At 46.6% G+C, this 20,546-nt stretch overlaps 1 long non-coding RNA gene across 1 annotated transcript in view; it reads left to right on the top strand.

Moving 5' to 3' along the window:
• Positions 1-20,546, top strand: part of LOC145514711 (uncharacterized) — a 581,776-nt gene that overhangs the window by 408,951 nt on the left and 152,279 nt on the right. Inside the window, exon 7 of the long non-coding RNA XR_014060312.1 lies at positions 11,503-11,643. This is a non-coding gene — a long non-coding RNA (uncharacterized LOC145514711). The remainder of the gene's footprint in view (positions 1-11,502; positions 11,644-20,546) is intronic.

Below are 20,546 nucleotides of genomic sequence, written 5' to 3'. Positions count from 1 at the left end.
AAGGTTCTGGACTCTGTTTCAGCAATTTACTCCTGAGGACTGCTGGGAAGGACCAAGTCAGCCCATGTCTCTCTGAAAGGAGGCTGACCCCTTCACCAGGTCTCTGGGTAGACCATGAGTCTGGGGGAGACAGTGCTTAGGGCCAGTGCTTTCTCAAGGGAGCTGGCAAGACTCACTATGCATGAGGCTGGGGGAGTATCTAGAGCAGTGGGCCCTCCTCTGCAAGTTCAAGGCTGCAAGGTGGGGGCCCGGGGAGGCTCAGCACTGGAGACACTCATCTCTAACTTTAGGACTCCCAACTTTGGGTCTCTGTTCTCACCATCACTGACAGAGTCTTCATCCATCAAAGCATTCCAACAGACTTTCAACACCCCTCGCAAAATCCCTGGACCTGCTCATCGTGGGTCCCCTTGCTCTGTCCTGGGTTTTCCATGTCTGCATTTGTGTTCTCTTTGGCCTGCTCAGAGTTCTCCAGTGTGTTTGGCAGTGGGGTATGCATTTGAAAAAAAGAAAAAAAAAAAAAAATTGGCAGGGATAATCATACCCTGCTTGATTTCTGAGCTAAAAATAGCTTCTCTGCATTGTGGAGAAACCAGAGGCCAAAAAAGTCCAGAGCAACATCAGTTCTCTCTCCAGCAGCAGAAACACCTGGAATCACTGTTTAATTATTTCAGAAGCAACGGTGCAATTTAGAGGTTTCAGGAATAATGTTAGGAGCCTCATGTGTGGTTTTGGCAGCTGCCAATCACCACAGGATCCAGCCCAGAAGCTGAGGGTATGTCAAGTTCATCACTTATGAGCTGTGTGACCTTGAGCATGTTCTCTCTCCTCTCTGGCCCTGGTTCCTCATCAGTTATTGTTTAGTCACTAAGTTGTGTCCTACTATTCACGACCCCATGGATTGTAGCCTGCCAGGCTCCTCTGTCCATGGGATTTTCCAGGCAAGAATACTGGAGTGGGTTGCCATTTCCTTCTCCAGAGGATCTTACTGACCCAGAAATTGATCTCAAGTCTCCTGCATTGGCAGGTGGATTCTTTACTGCTGACCCACCAGGAAGCCCTCCCCATGAATAGGTTGGGGAAAATTGTACTTTGTTTTTAGGGCAAGTGCAACAACCCACTGAAAGAGTATTTGTGAAAAGAGTTCTTCCTTCAGAGAAAAGGAACCTCTTGGGGCTAGAGGAGGAGAGACAGGAGTTCTGCTGTAAAGGGTGGACAAAAGGCAAGGACTCAGGAAGAAGTGAATGAGATTTATTGACCTAGGGAAGCAAGAGTCAGGAAAGCATGGACTACTCAGGGAGCTGGCGGAGGTTAGAGGGAGACAGGGATAAAATAAGTTTGGGACCTGATATAGATGGCTTTCTGTGGTTGACGGGACATCGCTGGAAGCTTTTAAGCAAGGATGGACATCAGAGTTGTATTTTAAAAAATGTGGGGCAGAAAGGAATAGCCTGGAAGCAACAGAGTCCAGGGATTAGGCTTCGACCAAAACAAATCAGAAGCGGTGCAGAGGAAGTAGGGATGGAAAGTAGGGACACATTGGAATTTTTTTTTGGAAGGCTGAAAAAACAGGCCTATTACTGATTAAAAATAGCTTTAAATCAACATATGCAAATAAAGGCCTTCCCCACCCCCACTACCCCCACCCCTACCTCATTCTCCAGCCCCACTTACCCCTGGAGAAACCGGGGCTTTAAATCAGACTCTAGGGGCCCCCTTCTCAGCCAGATTCCCATTGTCCCCCTCCCGCCTGAGTGTCTTGGCTTGTTGTCTCCTGGCAGGTCTTGAGCTAAGAGGTTCACCCTGCTGACCGCAACCCAAGGAAAAGAACATCCAAATAGGAGGAAACCGCCGAGTTTTCTGTTTTCTTCTGCAGGAGAATGCAAGGTTATTTTTGGCCCCTTTCAGTACAAATCAGATTGTTTTCTTTCTTTCTTTCTCAGAGCCCTGTGTCTGGCAGGCTTCAGGCAGGGGCGTGCACATTAGAGCTGGCATTTTGAATACCTTTGCATTTTTGCTTGGTATCAGTTTTGTTTGTCTTCCTCTGCCTGGCTGTCTCCCTCGTCTCGGGATTGTTGACTTCCCGCAGACGTTGCTCTCCAGCCAAAGAAAGTAAAACCTTTCTCAAGGATGGGGCGCTTTGGTTGGAGAGAAAGAGAAAGACAAAGGGGAAGCATCCCACAGTCTGGGAGTGGCTTTGGTTGTGGCGCTTTCGCACTCAGCTCCACTTTCTCGAATTGGCTCTCTGACTTGAGATGCTGAGATGCCCTGGGAGGCACAGGGCTGGCGGGAAGAGGAATGGAAGCCAGGCTTCCCAACCCTCCAGCCACCAGGTTTCCAAGTTTGTCCCTGCCTTCTTTGTGGGTTATGAAGTTTGCTGGTGTCCCTTATAGCAATGGAACCAAGAGTGAGGAGTCCAGGCTTGACCCCAGCTGCTGTAGGTTAGAGTCTGGCCTGAGCTAAGTTACTGAACCTCAGGTTTTCCTGATTTGTGAAATGGGCATATTAACAATGGATTGTTGAGTTGGCAAAGAGTGTTAAAGAGGACGATCTGCGTTGAAAATTTGGGGACTGCCTGGAGCATGCATCATGCCGGCTGAGTGTGTATGTGTTTGTGTGTGTGTGTTTGTGACTGATGTGTGCACTTGTGAAAACCAGACCTCCCACTTTTACCCAATAGTCACCGGATTAGTTAAAGTCCCTCTCGGGGTGTCTGGCAGAAGTTGTAAATTAGTTTTGATTCTTAGGAGATTCTTTTCTTTTTCTCATCCTCTTCTGCTGGAATCTTTCCCTTAAGGTAGTTGAGGTTGATGTGACCTGTAAGAATGTGACAGACAGAAAGGGGAAGGATTTTCTTGTTTAATTCCACACATCATTTTGTGCCAGTCACTTGTGGGTTTCAAACGCAGTGGTTTGTCTTTCATCATTATACCAAGATGCTTCCTCTTCAGGACAGGAGTGCTGCCTGCCTCGTTCCCTCTCATGTCCCCAGTCTCTGGCACATACTTGCAAATATTTGTTAAATTCCTGCAGAAACAGGCCCGTGCACACACACACACACACACACACAGACTGTTATTGTTGTTACTTTTTATAAGATATGCATGGCTTTCCATCCCGGCTCCAGTGCCCATGGGGAGGAGGAGTGGCAGGCATGTGGAGTTCTGGCAGATGACAGTCACAATGGGACCCAGCCCAGAACTGGCAGATGCTTCAAGTGTGTCATTTTTGAGCAATGTGACCTTGGCCTGTTACCTCTCCTCCTTGTGCCCCAGGTTCCCCATCAGTAAGTTGGGGGACCATATCAGAGAGCATGGAGGCACAGCTTTCTGACGGACCTGGCACCAGAGAGAAATTCCAACCCTGCCTGGTTTTTCTCACATCGCAGAGACCCCTGAGCATCCTGGGATGAGTCTCCAGTCAATTACCACTAATATAAACGAATGGCTGGCACCTGGTTGCTGGCGTCGTAAATCAAATAGTCTGAATTTTCCAGGCCTACGGAATAGGCTGAAGCACCAAGTTTTCTCACCACCACTCACACACACCACATTAATCCCATAAGCACTCACTGCGCTGGCAGAAGAAACACGTGGATCCAAATCCTGAGGCTTCCTGCCCTGACTAATGGTGGTCACGTGAAAACATTTGACACCAACCCTGGGAAACTCCTTCTGGTCAGGCTAGGTGCTTTAGGCAGGAGCAGAGACTCTGCAGAGGTGGAGATCGCTGGCTTAGGAGAGAAGGTACTCGAACTTGTTGAAAGGGGAATTGCTAGGGGCTCATTACTCCATCTGTCCATTGAATGAAGGACTCTTTCTTTCAGGATAACATTTCCTGAGGTTTTCTCTGAAGAGCATTGTTTCTGTGGTCTGCTAGTGAGTTAGACTGGAAACAGAGTTGGGAGGAAAGAAAGAAAAAAAAAACAAACAAAAAGCATTCCTTCGTCAAATAATTCTGGGAAATCGTGGCATAAACAATGTTAAGGATTATTTTTTAAGCTTTTTTTTTTTGTACTGCAGAATTTCTCGGCACCTTTAAGAGACTAATGTGCATTTTGACTGTGTGAAAGATAAATTTGGTATCTTGTAATTAACATGTTCTTCTGACAACAGGATGTTTTTCTCCCTCTATGAACATCCCAGGGAACAAGGTTCTGTACCACACTTTGGGGAAAAGAACTTACAAAGAGGAAGAGAAAACAGATTCTGGGCCTTTAAGCCAAGTTTTCACACAGGTTGAAGTAATTCCAGGTGGTTCAAGGCAAGTCAGGAGATCCTCGGTGGGTGGTCAGTCGGTGGGTCATCTCCTTCCTGTAAGCAGCTCAGTTTATGAACTCGCCCACACCAAGCTCGAATCCCGGGTGCTCCATCCAGGTAGGTGTCTGTGTGCCTTTGGGTGGGCATTCTTGGTTTAGTGGAGCAGACACTTGGGCATCCAGAACAAAACAGAGAAGGGAACCATAAATCACAGAGAACGCCCCTCAGCTTCCTTTCCTGGTCTTTGCTTCTTGAAAAGCAGAGAAACAGAGAAACACCAGGCAGCAAACTTAGAAAGCCTTAGAGAAGGGATTTTCATGTGTGAGTAAGCAGAGGGTTGCCTTGAGGGCATATGTTAAGCCCAGTTGGCTGGGTCAACCCTGAAGTGGTTGTATGCCAGAGGGCCACAGTTGGAGAAAACCTTGTAAAGACCCGGTGGACACTGGAATGGCACGGGTCTGTTGGTGGGGGGCAGCGTCTACTGGGTGGACCACGGTGGCCGATTCAGGTGTGACCAAGATGGTCTTCAAGGCCTTGGTGGTCTGGGTAATTTCTCTAAGTGGGGTGGTTGGCCATGAGTCCTTACAACCTTGCCCATGTTTATGATTAGTCTCAGCATCTTACTGCACAGGCTCCAAATTAACTTAAAGCAACCAAGGAAAGTTGACTTTCGGAGGTGAGACCAAACAGATTTAGTGGGGCCTGGAGTCCATTGGGTTCTGAGTCTGGCAAAAGGTGCCCTGCCTCCACACGCCCCCCACCACCACCCCACCACCCCACCACCCCACCCCACCCGGCTCGGTTAGAGGGGCTCTGGTTCAGCACTCCCTCCTGAGGCACCAACAGTGGCTCAGAGCAAAGCTGATAAAGAGAAGGTGATAAGAAGGAAGGGCAGGAATTTCAGAAATGCCATTGCTTCACTTCCCAGAAGTTTTCCAAACATCACACCCTGACCTCAAACTGCCCTTACTCTTTAAGAAAGTGGACAGCAAGTCAGGGAGCTTCACGGACACCTCGGCCCTGGCCTCGCCTTGGCTGTTTGGCTTAAAGTTCCAGAGGTTTCTTCAAAAGCGTTTAGAGATTTATGTTGTCTTTAGGTTTTAGGGAAGAGGAGGTGGCCGTGAGCATTTGCTAAGTGATGATTGTGTATGGGGTGAGCTCTGCCAGTTGCTCTCTGGTTCTCAGAAGTGGCTACACTTGGAAGCTCTGGGTAGTTGGTTGATTGGTTGGTTGGTTTTTAAGCGCTGGTTCCTGGGCCCCAGCCCAGGCAGCCTGACTTCACTGATCGAGAGTGTGGCCTGCTCATTGGGGTTTGCAAGCCACCGCCTCCCACCCCCGCCCCGCCCCAGGTGCACTGAATTCACAGCAGAGTGAATTGAGCAGCTCTGCACTGAAAACTTCTTGTCCCTCATTCCCAGTTGCTCACCAGCAACCCAGCCATGAGGACATTAGTGGCAATTGAAACAGAGGCTCAAAGAACTCAGGGCTTTCCCAGGAGCAAAAAAGTCATGGGCTAGAAGGTTACAGGTTCCAAAGCCAGTATTATATCACAGTGAGTCAGGAAATGTTGCAAAATGTGACTTAATTCGATAGTGAGGCCACCATAGGCCAGCCTGGGGCTTAAGCAGGTTGGCAGCTGCTGCAGCCATTTACACTCACCCAGCACACCCTTCTCCTGGGCCCACTTCAAAGAGCAGGGTGTTGTCACCGGGGCCCTGAGAAAAGTGACATGACCCCACAGCTCTCAGGCCCACCCAAGAATCAGGATGGGCTGACTCCAGGCCAAGTTTATTTTTCTTTCCTGTCGAGTGTGATCACTGGAGAAGACTGCAGGAGAAGTAATGCAGATACACATGGGCCCTGGAGGGTGTAGGGTTCACAGTCCATCGAGGAGCCAGCCAGGCTCGATACAGGGTCCTTCCCGCTGCCCCTAATCGGACACAAGCCCGTCTGCTTTCCCACTGGGCTTTAGGAACTGTGAACTGACTCGGAAAGGGCAGGAAGGAAACCAAAGGGTGGGGCTTGTGCCAGATGGTCAAAAGAAAGTAAAATAGTGGGGAATGTGGCACAACATGAAGAATAAAGCACTTGGAATCTCACTCCCCTGGACTTTGCGTAAAGCTCCTTACCTCCTTCAGCCTTAGTTAACCCAGCTTCATGTCAGAGATGAATTTCAGGTCCTGATCTCTAGAGTAAGGATAACAATCACCTATAATTGTGATAATTAAATGATATGTAATTTATGATATATAATTATTTATGATATAAATTATGTATACATGCCAAGTCTATTCAGCTGTGTCTGAGTCTTTATGAACCTATGGACCGTAGCCTGCCAGGCTCCTCTGTCCGTGGGATTCTCCAGGCAAGAATACTGGAGTGGGTTGCCATGCCCTCCTCCAGGGGATCTTCCTGTCTCAGGGATAAAACCTGCATCTCTTGCATCTCCTGCATGGGCAGATGGGTTCTTTATCACGAGAGCCACCTGGGAAGCCCTATGGTATATGTTATATTAATATATAATTATTCAAATTATATATAAAATAATATATATTGTAATATTATAATATTGGGTAGGCCAAATATTTCACTTGGGTTTTCCCATAAGATGTTATAGAAAAATCCAAACAACTTTTTGGCCAACCTAGTATTTCGGGTATAAATGTTATTTTATGCATCATATTTTTGATATGTGTATTTGCTCCATGCACAGCTACAGTGAGTGGGCACCAGGCTGAGTCAGAGGCTAAGCTCTTGGTAACTAGGGTCAGAAGCCCGTTGGAGTACTTGATGGTACATCCATTGAATGGAGTACTTTGCAGCTGTTAAAAATGAGATAAATCCACGTAACCAAATAAGGAAAGCTGTCCAAGATAGACCACAAGGAGGAAGAGGCATGTGTAGAGCCGTGAGAAAGGATAGCTCTTTTCCATAATGAAAAGCATTTACATATAAATAAGTACATATATAAAATGTAAAAATAGAAACAGACTCTAGCTGGGCATACACAAGTGCATATCCTTGCGGGGATGTGCTTCTCTTCTGAAGAAAATGCATTTCTGGAGAAAGTTAGAAAGGTGGAATTTGGCAAAAGGAAAAGGGAAGATTTTTCATTTCATTTTATACTTTCTACTTATTTCATACTCAGCTGAACTTGTTTGCATGTGTGTCTGTGTGTGTGTCTGAGTTTCAGTAACAGAAACAAAAGGAGTTTTGAGTTAAAATGGAAACGAAAACAAAGGCGGAACTCGCCTTGAGACTCCAGCTCTTTCTCTGTGATCTGGGCCAGCCCAGCAGACAGGGTTGTTTTTCCAGCTGGGAATCATTTCATCCTCTCGCCCTAAATCCTGTGCGAACCCAAATCCAGTGGGAGTTGACAAAGGCCTGGTCCAAGGCAGGTCAGCCACCCCCTCCATGTCTGTTGGTGTTTTTAAGTGTGAGCACACTGATGGGTGTGTCTGGGGAGTGGTAGGGAGGAGCTGAACAAGGCTTCAGAGGAGGAGGAGAAAGTGATGTGCCTAATAAGGAAACCCACATGGTCTGGCACTAAAGTTTCAAATGCTGTAAAAGAAAACCAGAAATAAATTTAATTCAAAGTAAAAGGCTGCTTTAAATCCATGCACGGAAGCAGGAATCCTCTGGGTGAATGGATACCAATCTCGAGACTGGTTCTTCCCCTCACCTGCTGTAAGGTACTAAACAATCATCCCCAAAGATACCTAACCCTACCCCAGAACCTATGAGTGAAAGTCACTCAGCCATGTCCAACTCTTGGCAACCCCATGGACTGTAGCCCACCAGGCTTCTCTGTCCATGGGATTTTCCAGGCAAAAATACTGGAGCGGGTTGCCATTCCCTTCTCCAGGGAATCTTCCCAAGCCAGGGGTTGAACCCGGGTCTCCTGCATTGCAGGCAGATTCTTTACCACCTGAGCGACCAGCCAGAACCTGTGAACACAACCTTATTCGGGAATGGGTCTTTGTGAATGTCAATAAGGATTTCCAAATGAGATTATCCTGAATTACCCAGTTGGGCCCTGAATCCACTGGCAAGTGTTCTTATGAGATATTTCTGTAAGACAGGAGGGGAGAGGACACGGACACAAAGGAGGAGACCACATGAGAAATGGAGACAGAGACTGCAGTGCTGCAGCCACAACCTAAGGAACACGTGGAGCCCCCGGAAGCCTAGAGAAGCAAGAGAGGACACTCCCCAGAGTCTTTGGAGGGGCCCAGCTCTGCCAGTACCTAAACTTCAGACTGCTGACCTCTAGAACTGAGAGGCCATTGTCCTCTCCCCTTCAATCTTTTAGAAATGCCTCATAAGAACACTTGCCATTGGATTCAGAGCCCATCTGGGTAATCCATGATGATCTATTTGGAAATCCTTATTTACATTCACAAAGACCTCATCCCAAATAAGGTTGTGTTCACAGGTTCTGGGGTTAGGATATTAATGTATGTTTGGGGATCCATTGTTTAGTACCTTACAGCAGGTGAGGAGAAGAACCAGCCCCAAAGTTGGTATCCATTCACCCAGAGGATTCCTGCTTCCATGCATGGATTTATAGCAGCCTTTCATTTTGAATTAAATTTACTTTTTTTTTTTTTTAATAGCATTTGAAACTTTAGTGCCAGACCATGTGGGTTTCCTTAACACCAGTTTATCCTCCTCCTCCTCTGAAGCCTTGTTCAGCTCCTCCCTACCACTCCCCAGATACACCCACCAGTGTGATCATACTTAAAAACACCACTAGACAAGGAGGGGGTGGCTGTCCTGCCTCGGACCAGGCCCTTGTCAGTTCCTGCTGGATCTGGGCTGGCCCAGGATTTAGGGCAAGAGGATGAAATGATTCCCAGCTGGAAAATCAAAGGCAAAGGAGAAAAGGAAAGATACAACCATTTGAAAGCAGAGTTCCAAAGAATAGCAAGGAAAGATAAGAAAGCCTTCCTCGCTGATCAATGCAAAGAAATAGAGGAAAACAATACAATGGAAAACTCTAGAGATCACTTCAAGAAAATAAGAGATACCAAAGGAGCATTTCATGCAAAGATGGGCTCAATAAAGGACAGAAATGGTGTGGGACCTAACAGAAGGAGAAGATATTAAGAAGAGGTGGCAAGAATACACAGAAGAACTGTATAAAAAAGATCTTCATGACCCAGATAACCACGATGGTGTGATCACTCACCTAGAGCTAGACATCCTAGAATGCAAAGTCAAATGGGCCTTAGGAAGCATCACTACAAACAAAGCTAGTGGAGGTGATGGAATTCCAGTCGAGCTATTTCAAACCCTAAAAGATGATGCTGTTAAAATGCTGCACTCAAAATGCCAGCAAATTTAAAAAACTCCATAGGGGCCACAGGACTGGAAAAGGTCAGTTTTCATTCCAATCCCAAAGAAGGGCAATGCCAAAGAATGTTCAAACTACTGCACAATTACATTCGTCTCACACGCTAGTAAAGTAATGTTCAAAATTCTCCAAGCCAGGCTTCAACAGTACTTGAACCATGAACTTCCCAGATGTTCAAGCTGGGTTTAGAAAAGGCAGAGGAACCAGAGATAAAACTGCCAACATCTGTTGGATCATAGAAAAAGCAAGAGAATTCCAGAAAAACATCTAATTCTGCTTTATTGACTATGCCAAAGTCTTTGACTATATATATAGATCACCACAAATGGTGAAAAATTCTTCAAGAGATGGGAATACCAGACCACCTGACCTGCCTCCTGAGAAACCTGTATGCCGGTCAAAAAGCAATATTTAGAATACAACATGGAACAATGGACTGGTTCCAAATTGGGAAAGGAGTATGTCAAGGCTGTATATTGTCACCCTGCTTATTTAACTTAAATGCAGAGTACATCATGCGAAATGCAAGGCTAGATGAAGCACAAGCTGGAATCAAGATTGCCGGGAGAAATAACAATAACCTGAAATATGCAGATGACACCACCCTTATGGCAGAAAGTGAAGAGGAACTGAAGAACCTCTTGATGAAAGTGAAAGAAGAGATTGAAAAAGCAGGCTTAAAACTCAACATTCAAAAAACTAAGATCGTGGCATCTGGTCCCATCACTTCATGGCAAACAAATGGGGAAACAAAGGAAACAGTATGGTTTTTCCAGTAGTCAGGTATGGATGTGAGAGTTGGACCATAAAGAAAGCTGAGGGCAGAAGAATTGATGCTTTTGAACTGTGGTGTTGGAGAAGACTCTTGAGAATCCTTTGGACTGCAAGGAGATCCAACCAGTCAATCCTCAAGGAAATGAGTCCTGAATATTAATTAGAAGGATGGATGTTGAAGCTGAAACCCAATACTTTGGCCACCTGATGCGAAGAACTAACTCATTGGAAAAGACCCTGATGCTGGCAAAGTGTTAAGGCAGGAGGAGAAGGGGACAACAAAGGATGGGATGGTTGTATACCATCACTGACTCGATCGACCCGAGTTTGAGCAAGCTCCAGGAGTTGGCTATGGACAAGGAAGCCTGGTGTGCTGCAGACTCAAAAGAGTCATACATGACTGAGCAACTGAACTAAACTGCTGGGCTAGCGTAGGTCCCAGTGGAATAGCTCCAGGATCAGAGCGTGTCAGACCTTTGTTACCTTGTCTTGTTTTGAGCCACAAAGTTGGTGGTAATTATTACAGCAAGCTAGGTAACTAAAGGCTTCCCTGGTGGCTCAGCAGGTAAAGAATCTGCCTGCAATGCAGGAGACCTAGGGTCGATCCCTGGGTGAGGAAGATCCCCTGAGAAGGAAATTGCAACCCACTCTAGTATCCCTGCCTGGAGAATTCCATGGACAGAGGAGCCTGGCAGGCTACAGTCCATGGGGTCGTAAACAGTCAGATGCAACTGAGAAACTAACACACAGGAAACTAATACTCTTGCTAAAGAGGCACAGGTTGCTTTGGATTGACTTCCTGGGCCAGGAGCAGAGTCTAGGATTTGAAAAGAGATTGGACAGCTCATCCAGGATGCCCTGCCAAGTCCCCAACACACTGAGTGGGCCCTGGTTTCCCTTTTCTAAAGTAGCTTCTCATGATACTCTCTGCAGGCTATTTTTTTTTTTTTTTTTTAAAGATTTATTAGGCTGCACTGGGTCTAAGTTGTAGCATGGAGGGTCTAGTTCCCTGACCAGGGATCGACTCTGGGCCCCCTGCATTGGGAACGCAGAATCTTAGCCACTGGACCACCAAAGGAAGTCCCTACAGGCTTATTCTGGTTTATTTTTCAGCATGGAGCCTGTCGTGACCTGATATCTCATCTTTTCCACCCCCCCCACCCCGACCCATACACAAGGGGATGTGAGCTCTGTGAGGGCAGGGCTGACAGCCAGGCTCACCTCTGAATCTACCTCCAGCACAGCTCTTGGCAGGTAAGGGTGCCGAGATGATGAGATGATCTTTGAGGAAGGGAGAGAAGAGGAGAGAGGGGGAGGGACCCTGAAACGGGTGTGGTGAGACCCCACTCAGACCCAGCCCCCACCAGCTCATAGTCTAGGCAGGCGGACAGCTAAATGGAGAAAGTGTTGGGGAGGCTGTACCACATGGACGGAAGGGTTAAGGACATGATAAGAAGTTCTAATAAAGGAGCAGACAGCATCCTCAGGGAGCCGAGAGATGCAGGAGCTGACCTCCATCGGCAGGGATGGGGCGATTCTGCCCAGGCGGACAGCCGTGACCGAGTCCCCTGAATGGAGGGGAGGAGGCCCGTTCCACAGCATGACCTTCGTGAGAGTCAGTGAGGGAAGGAGGAGAGGATGGAGCAGGTATGAGAGGCATTGCAGGGAAGGCCCATGGACCAGGCGGGGGATGCTGCTGTGTGTGCTGGGGATGGAAGAGGCTGCAGGGGCTTCAAGCTGGGAGCCTGCCCAGGTGACTGTCAGAGGCCCTTGGTGCACGTAGCCCTGGACACCAGTTCCTCAACCTCCAGGAGGTTAGTCTATATTCTTTCCATCCTTTGTGTGTGTGCTCAGTTGCCTAGTTGTGTCCAACTCCTTGCGACCCCGTGGATTGTGGTCCGCCGGGTTTCTCTGTCCATGGAATTCTTCAGGCAAGCGTACTGGAGTAGGTTGCCATTTCCTCCTCCAGGAGATCTTCCCAACTCAAGGATTGAACCCACATCTCCTGCATTGGCAGGCAGATTCTTTACCACAGGGCACCTGGGAAGCCCTTCCCATCCTTTACAGCTTCCCAAAGCCCACAGTTACATTAGTAATTGCAGCTAGGCATTGAGTCAAGAATGTGCTAGGAGCCCTCCATATTTAAATATTTACTCCTTTGGACACGTTCTTATGATAGCATGACTATTCCCTTTTTATAGATGAGTTGAGTCTCAGAGCTGGTAACTGAGGAAATCAAGCTTTAACCGTCAATCTATCTGGACTCTGGGTGCCGGGGGTCCACACATACACCAGGGCTCGTGGCCTCCCATGTTGTAAAGTGTGTCATGACTTCTGGAGTAGTTCACACATGGGACTCTTCTCTGCCCTAGAGCAGAGCTTTGGCAAATCCAGGGCAGAGATTGTTCATGCCATTTTACAGAAAAGAAAGCTAAGAATCCAAGGAGTGGGGGGTCCTTCCTCATGAGCTGCAGACCCAGAGGACAGGCATCAGTGTTACGTGCTAAGATCCCCTGCCCAGGAGCCTTGTGGTCAGACTTGTATCGACACAACAGTGCAGAATGAGGGCAGTGGAGATGGGATTGGCAGTAATGGGGGTGCACTTTGTTCCAGATCCAATGCCTGCTGAGCAGGGCTCTTCCCCAGAGCTCAGCTCTGGGCCACAAGGCAGCACATCCATCTCCGAAGGGCCTTCCAGGGAAAATGGTACTCCCTGGAAGGAGCTGGCTGCATCCGTCTTGTAGGACAATATGCTATTTTTGGCAGAGACAGGGCATAAATATATTTTTCTGAGCATTTTTTATTACCTGACTTGATGGCCCCTGCACACCTCTTCACTAAACCATAAAAAGCCAGACAGCCCTTCCCAGAAACTGTGCACCTACCTGTGTCCCATATAGACATGGGGGATTGCAGCCATATGGCAGAAAGGGCCCCCACTTTGTTGGGGGAAAAAAATCAACGGCCAGTTGTCTCAGAATCACCTTGGAGATGAATGATGTAGTTCCCAGGGGGCTTTCTGTCTGTTGCTGGGACATTGCTTTCCTTGTGCCCTGTAACCAGGTCTGATTCTGGGACACAGAGCAGATCCTGGGCCCTGCTCTCCACTTTGCTCAGCCACCATCTTCCTGCCCTTTTCTCCATGTTCATTTCTTCCCCAGGGCCATTGCACCACCTGGGATGCTCATCTGCCCCTGCCATCTGTGCCTAGGCAACCTTTATTTCTCAGACCTCCATCAAACCCCCTGGGCCCACCATCTGAGTCAGGCTCCTTTGTCTAGAATCATGGTCACTTGATTTGGGGTATTCATCCCACTTTGTAAGGGTTTGTGGATTATTTGATTAGACTCTGTTCCCCACTCCACTGTAAGCTTCATGAACATAAAGACTGTTTCCATTGCATTCTCAGAACCTAAAGAGATAACCTGGTCCATACTCATTTCTATGTAAATATTATAGTTATTAAATATAAGTGAATGCATGAATGAATGAATGAATGGACGAATAAATAAATGAGTGAGCAAGCAAGCACTGGTTCTCAACCAGGGGAGATTTGCCCCTCGACTTCCCCCTTCCCGGGATATAGTGGCAATATTTTGAGACATTTTTGTTCGTCATGCCATGGTGGTGCTACTGGCATTCAGTGGGGAGAGGCTGGGGTGCTGTCAAATAACCTGCACAGAACAGTGGTCCCTACCTCCCAGCAGAGAGTGTGCTCCACCCAAAATGTCAGTAGTGTCGAAGTTGAGAAACCCTATAAAGTTATTTCCTAGGGCTGCTGAACAAAGCACTACAAACTGGGTGATTTAAAACAACAGAAATGGAGTCGAGTATGGTTGAAGAAGCCAGAAGTCCAAAATCAAGGCGTTGGTAGGGCTGGTCCCCTCTAGAAGGCCTAAGAAGTCAGTTCCCTGCTTCTCTGGTGGCTTCTGCTGGTGGCAGAGAGTCCTGAGTGTTCTTGGCTCACAGCTGCCTCTCTCTCTGATCTCTGCCTCTTGTCTTCACACAGCCTCCTTCCCAAGGTGTCTCTGTTTTCTCCACTTCTGTAAGGGTACCAGATATTGGATTTAGGGCCTGACTTAATGACTTCATCTTAATTAGTTACTACAACTGCAAAGGCCCTATTTCTGAACAATGTTACCTTCACAGGTACTGGGGTTCAAACTCAGTTCAGTTCAGTCACTCAGTCCTGTCTGACTCTTTGCAACCCCCTGGACTGCAGCACGTCAGGACTCCCTGTCCATCACCAACTCCCAGGGCTTGCCCAAACTCACGTCCATCAAATCAGTGATGGCATCCAACCATCTCATCCTCTGTTGTCCCCTTCTCCTCCTGCTTTCACTCTTTGCCAGCATCAGGGTCTTTGCTAATGAGTCAGTTCTTTGCATCAGGTGGCCAAAGTATCTGCGCTTCAGCTCCAATATTCCAATGAATATTCAGGACTGATTTCCTTTAGGATTGACTGGTTTGATCTCCTTACAGTTCAAGGGACTCGCAAGAGTCTTCTCCAACACCACAGTTCAAAACCATCAATTCTTCTGCCCTCAGCTTTCTTTGTAGTCCAACTCTCACATCCATACATGACTACTGGAAAAACCATATCTTTGACTAGATGGACCTTTGTCAATGAAGTACTGTCTCTGCTTTTTAATATGCTGTCTAGGTTGATCATAGCTTTTCTTCCAAAGAGCAAGTGTCTTTTAATTTCATGGCTGCAGTCACCATCTGCAGTGATTTTGGAGCCCAAGAAAAGAAAGTCTGTCACTGTTTCCATTGTTTCCCCATTTATTTGCCATGAAGTGATGGGACCAGATGCCATGATCTTAGTTTTTTGAATGTTGAGCTTTAAGCCAACACTTTCACTCCCCTCTTTCACTTTCATCAAAAGGCTCTTTAGTTCCTTTTCACTTTCTGCCGTCAGGGTAGTGTCATCTGCATATCTGAGGTTATTGATATTTTTTCGGGCAATCTTGATTCCAGCTTGTGCTTCATCTAGCTTGGCATTTTGCATGATGTACTCTGCATATAAGTTAAATAAGCAGGATGACAGTATACAGGCTTGATGTTCTCCTTTCCCAATTTGGAACCATTCCATCATTCCATGTCCAGTTCTAACTGTTGCTTCTTGACCTGCCTACAGGTTTCTCAGGAGGCAGGTCAGGTGGTCTGCTATTCCCATCTCTTGAAGAATTTTCTGCTGTTTGTTGTGTTCTGCATCATCAAAGGCTTTAGCAGAGTCAATGAGGCAGAAAAAGATGTTTTTCTGGAATTCTCTATGATCCAGTGGATGTTGGCAATTTGATCTCTGGTTCCTCTGCCTTTTCTAAATCCAGCTTGAACATCTGGAATTTCTCAGTTAATACGGTTTTGAAGTCTAGTTTGGAGAATTTCCAGCATTATTTTGCGAGTGTGTGAGAAGAGTACAACTGTGCAGTAGTTTGAACATTCTATGGCATTGCCTTTCTTTGGGATTGGAATGAAAACTGACCTTTTCCAGTCCTGTGGCCACTGCTGAGTTTTCCAAATTTGCTGGCATATTGAGTGAAGGACTTTCACAGCATTATCTTTTAGGATTTGAAATAGCCCAACAGGAATTCCATCATTTCCACTAGCTTTGTTCGTAGTGATGCTTCCTAAGATCCACTTTGCACTCCTGGCACACATATTTTTAGGAGACACTGTTCAACGTAACAATCTACCTGCAATGCAGGAGACCTGGGTTCAATCCCTGGGTCAAGAAGATCCCCTGGAGCAGGGCACTGCTACCCACGCCAGTGTTCTTGCCTGGAGAATCCCATGGACAGAGCAGCCTGGGGGGCTACAGTCCATAGGGTTGCAAAGAGTTGAATTAATGACTTTGTGACTGACAGCTTTTACTTTGCACTTTATTCTACCTACTTTACCCTGGTTTGATGGAAAGTTAATTATATTCATACACTCCGTGAAAGACCTATATTCATACATATTCCCCCCAAAGTAGAAAGGGGCAAAGAAACCCGCTGTAGGCCCTCTTCCCTCTCCCCTCCCTGTGGTCCAGGCACTCATCAGACACTCATCAGTGGTCCCTTGTGCCCCTGCACAGCCACTATCAGCCACCTGCACCCCCTCATTACTTGACCTGAGGAATCCACCTCTGCACTCGAAACCTTCTCCTCTACCCCAGAGCATCATATTAAGTGAGTGATGTGCGTTCAGTCCTTGGGCCAGACCTAGAAGCTCCGTATTCTTACTGATCCATTTCCAAATAAAGAAACCTGAGTTCAGAAGGATAATACAGCGCCTAAGTGTACAGAGCTGACAGAGGACAGAGCTGGTCATCTGAGGGGAAAGCCCATGCACGGCTCCTGTTCCCTGGGGACTCGCCCACCCCTTACTGAGCTCCCAGTTCCCCTCCTTAGTTCTTGTGGCAGGAGCTCCGCCCTGTGCCCTCATAGCTGGAGGCACTTGCCTCTCCCACAGCCTTTTCTCTGGCATCCTTCCTGTTTGTTTATATCCCCCCTCTCCCTTCTAGACTGTGAAGGCTTTCAGGGTGGATACAGTGTTGCTTTCATCTCTGGGTTCCCAGCCCCAATACCTACCTGCAGGGCACACACAGCCTATTGATTGTTAAATAAACGAATGCATTCATGGTTTTAACAGTCTAGTCTAGAGACCTTACTTTTGTTTGTATTAGAATTTCCCAGGTTATACTGCAGTGAATACAATACAACTCTCTGGCTCTCTTAGAAGCAACCAGAAAGTGAAATTAAAAATTGTAAACAAGTTTCCATAGTGAACTTACCCTGAATGACTCTAGGTTAACTAGCACTAAACCTACTTCCTAACTGCTGAACTTCATAGAGCCTTAAGCATTCTCATGTGCTTCAGAAATTCTAAGAAAGCAGATCATCTTCTGGATATTTTATTTTTTTTTTTTTAATTTTTTGAATAGTCATAAGAAATACGAGGGTTTCCCTGGTGGCTCAGTGATAAAGAATCCACCTGCCAGCGCGTGAGACACAGGTTCAATTCCTGGGTTTGGAAGATCACTTGGAGAAGGAAATGGCAACCCACTCCAGTGTTCTTGCCTGGAAAATCCCGTGGACAGAGGAGCCTGGCAGGCTACAGTCCGTGGGGTCACAAAGAGTCAGATATGACTTAATGAGCAAACAACAACAAGAAATACTAAGCCTAGTACAGGGCTGGAATGTGCTGGGGTGCATGCACCACACCCCCTCCTGGATGGAGACTCTCCCACAAAGCTAAGAGGAAGTGGGGGCTTCTATCCAGAGCAGTGTCATCACTGATGGGCTGGGAGGACCCCTCTCTCTCCCTCTGGTCTCCACTCTGCACCCACATTCTCCTGTGACCTCTTCATTCTTGTTTTTGGTAGAATTCCCCCCACTCTCATCGAAGCCTGAGTTGCCTGAGCTGAAAATGAAAGTGGATGGCCTGAAGCTTCCTGTAGCTCATTAACCTCCACATTATCTCGGGGAAATTATGCCAATTATCACACTGGGGCTCAGGGTTGAACAGCAACCACGTCTGGGCTGACGATGATGGATGCGACCAATTTAAGGGGTGGAGGGCAGCTCCTCAGGTGGTGAAAGAATCATTTGTTTTGCCAGGAGATGCTTTCCCCAGGCAAATGAAAGGTTTGGATCTCCAGTGGGAGAGCTCTCCTGGCATCTTCCCTGCGATGTTTCTAAGGGGGACTTTTTTATTTTTTTAAGCATGTATAAGTTAAGTTTATTTTCTTATTGTCTTAATATAGAGAAGTAGAAAACACCAAACATCTAAAAATGGCTCATAATCCTCCTACCCAGTGAGTTCAGTTGACCTTTAAAACCAATCAAAATGAAAGTAATACAAGCAGGTCTAGACAATCTGAGGAGTTCAATAAGTAACAAAGTTAAAGTGAATACCTTCCCCCACCCCCTCTTCTAAGCACAGTCTCTCAACAGCTAATAGAGTTTTCTGTTTCCTTTAGAAATAGTGTGCCTGGGGGAGCAAAATGGCTTAGAACAGGGCGTCTCTGACCTGATGTCTGGAAAGCTTGTTCCATCACAGGTTGCTGGGACCCAGTCTCAACAGATTCTGATTCAGCCACTGGGATGGGGAATTTGCATATTTAACAGTTTCTCGGATGGTGCTAAATCCTGGCTCTATCACTTCCCAGCTGTGATTTTGAACAGGATAACCTCTCTTTGCTTCATCTTCCTCTTCTGTAAAATGGAGCTCATGATAGTTGTGAGAATTAAGTGAATTAAAATATTTGCAAGGTTCTGCATGTTAAGAACAATGCAATAGCTACTATGATGCATGTGCGTGCCCAGTCACTTCAGGCATGCCTGACTCTGCCACACTAGGACTGTAGCCCACCAGGCTCCTCTGTCTATGGAATTTCCCAGGCAAGAATACTTGAGTGAGTTGTCATGCCCTCCTCCCAGGAGATTGTCACGATCCAGGGATTGAACCCACATCTCCTGAGTCTCCTGCTTTGCAGGCGATTCTTCACCCACTGAGCCACCTGGGAAATCCCAATGTATAGTGTTAGTCACTCAGTTGTGTCTGCTTCTCTGCCACCCAGTGGACTATAGCCCACCAGGCTCCTCTGTCCATGGAATTTCCCAGGAAAGAGTACTGGAGTGGGTAGCCGTTCCCTTCTCCATGGGATCTTCCTGACCCAGGGATTGAACTCAGGTCTCCTGCTTTGCAGGTGAATTCTTTCCCTCTGAGTCACTTGGGAATCCCATTGATGCATGTACCAGCCACCATCTATGAGTTTTAATATTAGCAAAAGGGATACTTCTACATATTCTTCAGTATTATGCTTTGTTTACAGCAGTGATTTTTATACATTTGCCTGTAAATATATTTAGTCCTTTTGAATTATGCTTTCCATAAAATCAAGAGTTTAGATGTCATTCTGGGGCATATGCTGGCCCTCTATAAGTGACCACACTGGTTTACTGTTAGTTAATATAGCCAGTGCAGTGAGGGGCATCATTGTACATGTTCTGACAAACATTTTGTGACTCTATTCATAGAATAAATTCCTAGAAAGGAGGTTGCTAGACCGAAGTGTGTATGTTTTTTATATATTGGTAGTTTGAAAATTAAAATATACACGTTCATGGGAAGGGTATGTTTGTTTCTAAGCCTAGGTCTGATGTAACCTAAGGGCAAAGGAGGGTTGTTCTGTGGACTTTGTTGTCTTTTTCTTCAAAATGAAGATGTAAAAGCAAACCAACAAAGCTGACATTGAGGTGCATGATCAAATGACCATGGACTGCTTGTTGAGCACAGAGCAAGAGGCTGAAGATCCAGAACTGGCTGAAGCATGCTCTCTGTGCTCAAGGAGCCTTGGTCCAGGAGAGTGAACTCCTAGGAACAGATACATTTGCAGTCCCTCCAGAATGACAGGTGCATCCATAGGGTAATGCATACAGATCCAAGATGGCACCCAGAGTGAGTCAGGTGGGCTGAAGTGATCAGAAAAAGCTTCAAAATGATGGGGTGGAGGTGTTTTTCAAACTGAGAATGGACAGGAGGGTGAAAGGTTGTTGCTGAACCCACAAAAAGACGCCGGGATCCTTGGCCTCCGGAGGAGAAGAATTCAATCCGGGGCCAGAGACAAGGCTTGATCGCTCAGAGCTTTTGTGCAATAGAGTTTATTATAGTATAAAAGGGATAGAGATAGCTTCTGACATAGACATCAAAAGGGAGCAGAAAGAGTACCCACTTGCTAGTGTTAGCAATGGAATTATATACTCTCAAATTAGTTATTACAGTGAATCAAAAGAATGTCTGGAGGTTGTAAAGACCTCACCAGACCTACTCCCATAATTTACACTTTAAGATAACAGAATTAGCCAGAAGGTTTTTTCCAGAGACTGTCCTCAAGCAGGATACATTATTGTTATATAATCCTAAGGAATGTAGAGGGAAAAAAATAGTTTGTCCTTTCTTCCTCCTTGAGAATTCCAGACCCCTTTGTCCTTGGGGACCCCTGGACTTCTTATCAATCTGCCTAGGAATTGACTCTCTCAAGGGAATGGCCCTTCAGAGAGGAAAAACAGTTATTTGTTAGCCCCTGACACAGCACTTGATGTAAGATAGGTGCTCCAGAACAATCTCAGCCCTAATGGGATGTGCAGCCTATAGAAAACTTGGGC

The sequence above is a fragment of the Giraffa tippelskirchi genome, chromosome 7, assembly GCF_054371585.1.
Source record: "Giraffa tippelskirchi isolate mGirTip1 chromosome 7, T2T-mGirTip1v1.2.pri, whole genome shotgun sequence".
NCBI lineage: Eukaryota > Metazoa > Chordata > Mammalia > Artiodactyla > Giraffidae > Giraffa > Giraffa tippelskirchi.
The sequence above is the reverse complement of the archived record's forward strand: the minus strand, read 5'-3'. Positions and strand labels throughout refer to the sequence as shown.